We start from the raw sequence: 6000 nt of genomic DNA on the forward strand, positions 1-6000 counted from the left end.
TGTCAGCAATAAATTCAACTGCGTTTTTTAACTCAGCAATTGAGTGGCTTTGAATGATCTAAAACAAAACAAATTAAAATAAAATAAAACCGTGAGTGTTTATGAATGTACTGCAACGACACGACTTGATTCGAAATGGCGCCTGAAGTGAATTAGCTCGTCTGTAAAAAAAAAAAAAAAAATTAATCATACACAATGAAGAAAATGTTAGAGACAAATAATCATAGATAGCCTAAAAACTACAAAGGAATTGTACCATTGTACCAGACAATTCCTCGATTACTGTAGTTCGGAGCAATAGCATATTATATACAATTCAGGCCGAAGGCCAAGCGCTGGGACCTAGGTGACGTCATCCAGCGACCACAGGAAAAATTGAGACTAAAAGGTCTGACAGGTGTAACAGAGGAAAACCTCAAGAAAGCAGAAGCAGCAGCAATATGAAACAATCGTTAGAGGAGAGGATTGAGGAAAGTAGGATGGCAGAAAGAGAACAGGAACGGAGGAGGAGGTACAGCAAAAGATAAACGAAAGGGGTTTGTGACTTCAGTGCACCTCGGGTGAGGACTGAGGAGGAGGTACACTTCATTCACAACGGTGCTTTGAGAGCAATGAAAACCACTCGATTTCTCTCTTCAAAACACAGGAATGGCGTCGTGTAGCGTAACATCAGAAATATTTTAAAATGCCAGTTCATTAATGCCCAAATTGCAACTGATTAGTTATTCTGTTATGATTACCAGTTCCTGATTTCGAACGAGACTGACAGATTCTAAGAGATAGTAAGCGAGGCGCCATTCCTTATACTAAATGCCTGTAATATGGCATTTTAAAAATCCAGCGTGTTTATCAACACTTGTCACCGTTTATTTTTAGTACCTAACATAATTAAATTAATTAAATGAAGATACAGACTCTACAAAGCATGAACACTTTCTCGAGATATTTCTTTGGTCAAACCTCAGTGTCATTTCGACTTGATAGGTTACAGAAAATCAGTAGCATGAACAAGAACCAATATTTTCAATCGGTGTTTTCACCCATTTTAAAAGACAAACAAAAAACGCCATTTATCATTAGTCAAAGAACATAGAACTCCGGAAAACAAAATTCGAGTTTCAAGTCGTCAGACTGACTGACTGACTGACGTCTCCTCCTTGTAAAGAATATGACTATTGAAAATAACCTCTCAAAATATATACTATTGCATTTATACGTCCTTAGTATACTATGTATATATACTTATCAGGTTACGCCCTTTTACCCAAAATGTGTGTATCCTTAACTGTGATTTCTAACAGTTATATGCTTTGCTTGGACTAAAATAAGAACTGCGTTAATGAACTAATTCCCGTCATACGAGCGAGTGCTGTTATACCTTCTCTATCCTTAGTAGTAATGGCAGCTATAAATAAATTAAAACTACTGTCCAGATTCGATCTATATCTGTACCGAATGTTTCTTCTGCAAGTCACCAGTTTATGACACTCAGTGTTTTTCTAAGACAACTTAACACTCCCCCCCCCCCCCCCCCCCCCCCCCCCCCCCACCCCCCCCCCCCCCCCCCCCCCGCCCCCGCCATTCAAAATGGCATAGTTCCTTCCAGCACAAAATGAATTAACAAATTAAAAAACCAATTATTTTACAGAGCCCATTGAGCTCAGGCTCTTGTATTCTGAATGCATCTGCTACGTCTATTAAAACGCTGGCGACTCTATCAATCATCATTTCTCTTTGTCAGAGTGTTGAGGTAGTGTACATTAGACCAACATCATGGAGTACCCTTATGATTTTTTGAGTGTCCACATACGCGACTATGTGACAATAAATGGGTGGGTCCTTTATCTTCCATCCTACCGCCCTCGGTGGTATCATGACAGGTAAGGACGCCGACAGGTAACCACAGGTCAAGGTCACACAACACACCATTCTACAGTGCCAGACTGTCACTGTAAATATGTCCTTTATAGTAACCGTTCCTTATCAGTCAACGAAACCAAGATGAGCAGAAATCAGCATTCTATAATTGAATGCTTAATGGCTACTAAGACTGGCGTTACACATCATTCTATAAGGCACTTTAGAGCTAGCAATATATTAACTAACCGGGCTGTATTTATGAATTATCACACACACCCTCGTTAACTTGTATTAAAAACGTGAGAATTCTGAGGCGTGATGAGAGAGGAGGAATGACGACCTCGGGCCACTCCCCTTTTGCTGGAGAGCGGTTTAGTGGGCGAAGAGATGACCCCCTCTTCCACTTCCTCGTGAGATGTCGAATAGACAGGCCTCATGTTTCCTCTATTAACATGTCCTATAAAGTTTACAGTATTTTTTATTAGTGGATATTACACGTTCTTCGAGCTTCGACTTCCATAATTGAGCCTAGAAATGAATGGCTAACCATACGTGAACGATCTTTTCAAACAAAGGCGAAAGGTCCACTGAATGCCAGACTTTGAAAGGCCTCATAAGCAGCCAGTCTCAGCTAACATTCCAGTTGGATTACGTTACGTAATGCATCACGATAGACTAGATTATTTCGATTCACAGAGTAACAAGAACTATTCAACGCTGGCTCATGGAATCCCATTTGGTTCTCCAAACCCCACAAATAAAAAAACTCACCGTCTACGTAGGTATTGGAATAACGACACTGAAAACACGGAATTTACACATGGATACCGTCAACTTAAACAGCAGATGTTCCTTTCGATCTATCCTCTGTTATAGTCTACAGCTTTTTTCCTTTGGTAAACGCCCTAACACAATTATAATCCAATAATAACTTTTACCCAGTCTATGATGAAGATAATGCGTAAATCAAAGTGGCATTCACCTTTATTCGTCCCTGGGGCCTTCAGGAACTATCACACCATAATGCGAAGATATCCAGTCATTGTTTACATGACTGTCAACCTCACTACTTGAACGTTCACTTGGCACCACATCTGCCAATACGAAGTGTTATACTACAGCACATAACCCAAATAACTTTGGTGCCTAAAATGATTAGTATTTTTTTCAAAATCTTCAAAGGCCGGCATCGATTAACACTTAATAAGTCCATCCAGCTCGTCTCGAGCAAGACAGACGAATACAATAACCTGTCAAGTCACCTGACGTAACTATGGCGGTGAACTTTGTCGGAAACTAGACTTGCGTTAATTAGCGCCAGATTTTTAATTATGTAATGACAAGTAAAATGAGACCGAAATATACACAAGACTATTTATATTCCAAAAACAATGTTACTAATTGTGACAAAACAAAAAGTTTCAATTGAATTACTCCCGATGTTTTAACTGAGAGAGAGAGAGAGAGAGAGAGAGAGAGAGAGAGAGAGAGAGAGAGAGTCCACCAATAAATCCTAACCTAATCTTTTAAAATCGAAGAAATCCTGAGCTACTGAAACGACAGGTGGGCGTGGCAGAGGTTCTGAGCTGTTAAACTCGCAAACGCCCGATGAAAGACTAATTAGAAAGGTTTCTCCTCATATCTGATAAAAGACACAGAGACGCACTAACGCTAAAAAGCTCGTGTTTAACGTGTGCTTGCGCGCTTGTGTAAAAGTTCCGACATCTATCACATACTATGTAGCATCTATGGATCCTACCCACCGAGAAACTGGTGCAAAATTGAGGCTATACACAAGCATCCCTTTGTACTTTATGCGACCATCATTGAAAGTGTAATGCTACTACTGCAATCACCTCAAACTGGTCGTTTTAAATACTCCCCAGAGCATGGATTCATAACCACTCCTTTAAATAATAAGAAATTTAAGTTGGGTCCCACTGGAAGCCCTTCATCGTCCGCCACCTGGTATAAGCAGGCAATGGGCCCGTAATCACGGTTGTTCCCATATTTAAGCAAATTCGTGATGACTCAGTCACCTTAATTACAGATTGATAGATAAACTAAATTACGAATTGGTGATACTGGGTCAGCGAGTACTTAACAGTTGATTACCGATGTTGCCCAAATTCAGTAGCTGCAAATAGACCCTCATTTTCGTGGATTTTTAGACACCGATAATGACATTTAAGGGCCGTGTCGTCTCAAGCCTTGCTATCAGATTTCCATCAGCTGATAATTATTATTTTAAACTTCAGTTATCGTACTTTAAAATTTAGGGACCTATAGATAGATAGAAATGCAAGCAAAATTATTAAAATAATATTATACATCTACAAGAAGAATTGTTTGAGGGTAGAAGTGCGACCTCCTCCTCCTCAGCAGGAGACTGTGAATGCCTTCCATCGCCTTGATTAAGGCAGAAGGCCTCAAGGATTTCATTGGGCTCTGTGCTTTCTGGACTTCGTGGTTTCCTAATGGTCACATTACTAACAAAATTTGGCATGAAGATTGAAAGCCGATCAGAAAATATATCATTACAGTGACAGAGAATTGTTCAGAAGTTGAAGAACCCTTTTCACATGGAGCCAATAAAAAAACATTGTACCACTTTTAATGGGTCTACCAAGTCACATATAACATTTGCTTACGTAACGGATTTGGATGTCGCTTTAGCTCAAGGTCTTTCTAGGGTTTTTTAACGTCAGATTTTTATTGCCATGACATTATGTATCATGCCAATGAAAATCTTGACATGATGATATATATAGGCGAGTCAGATGGAAATGAAAAACACAAGAGACCAAGAAGGATTGACCAAAGAAATGTTCGTTTATCAACCGAAAAGCTTCCTTTGAAATCGTCACAGGTTGTTTCAACCAGTGAAGAAGTTCTGTTGTCTACAACTGTCGAACTGGACACTATGGAAGGAAGGATGCCACCAGGAGCTCTTTGGGCCAAGGTTTTACTGGAAAATTCTTGTGTGTGTGTGTGCAGAAGCACAAAATGACCTCGATTTGTTAGAATGAGATACTTTGTGCTTGTAGCTGGAACGAGAATGCATTCATTTCAATAGGCTAAAATGATACATTTAAAAACTAGTGGACATTCCCGTAGCCTTACGACTTTCTTTAAGAGAGAGAGAGAGAGAGAGAGAGAGAGAGAGAGAGAGAGAGAGAGAGAGAGAGAGACCCACAACGGTCAACTTATAAGTCAGGTCTGTTGTCAATCCGAACGAAAGGAACTTAGACTGATTCCGTTCACAGTCTCTGATCACCAATTTCGTTGTCATAATTAGGAAAATACTGATATATCAGAAATTCATCTTGATCCATTATTTTCAAACTCCACTTTTCAATTGGGAAGTTTGAACAGATTTGATCCAAATCATTGGTTAACCACACAAAGCTTTCATCCCTTCGACGCCTATAAAACCACCTGAGAGAGAGAGAGAGAGAGAGAGAGAGAGAGAGAGAGAGAGAGAGAGAGAGAGAGATTACGACCAACAGCTGTCAGCAAAACTACCCTCAAACTCCCTGTTCTTCAGACCAGAATTCTTTTCTGCTTCATTTCCTAAGCTCTTGTTTGTGAAGACCACCATCCACCTTGCTTCTTAGACCTACACTGAGCCATCTACTGTCAGGGAAGGAATTGTTTTGGCCAATCTTTCTACACGATCTCCCATTGGCTGGTGAAACCCAATTTTCACAAGGTATGTACTACTATATGTAAGGCGACCATTCTCCTTCAATAGCTAGCATACATATGAATAGTTCACGAAATGAGATGCCAGTAAATAAATGGATAATTGTAAAAGGCTCATTTCCACACACACACGCACACACACACACACACACACACACACATATATATATATATATAGCTACAAATGTCCTTTAATATCTAATTTGCTCTACCTCGGAATTGATATATTTTCATATATGTACCGAAGGGGAATTTTTAGTTGATAATAATTTCGTCCCCTCATGGGATCGAACCACCGTCAAGTCGGACGGGAACGAAATCAGGACGGCCTAATGACGCTATCGAGTCGGCCAACAGAGAGCCTTTTATATATATATATATATATATATATATATATATATATATATATATATATTATATACACAAATGGCGATT

The sequence above is a fragment of the Macrobrachium nipponense genome, chromosome 47 (assembly GCF_015104395.2).
Source record: "Macrobrachium nipponense isolate FS-2020 chromosome 47, ASM1510439v2, whole genome shotgun sequence".
Taxonomy (NCBI): domain Eukaryota; kingdom Metazoa; phylum Arthropoda; class Malacostraca; order Decapoda; family Palaemonidae; genus Macrobrachium; species Macrobrachium nipponense.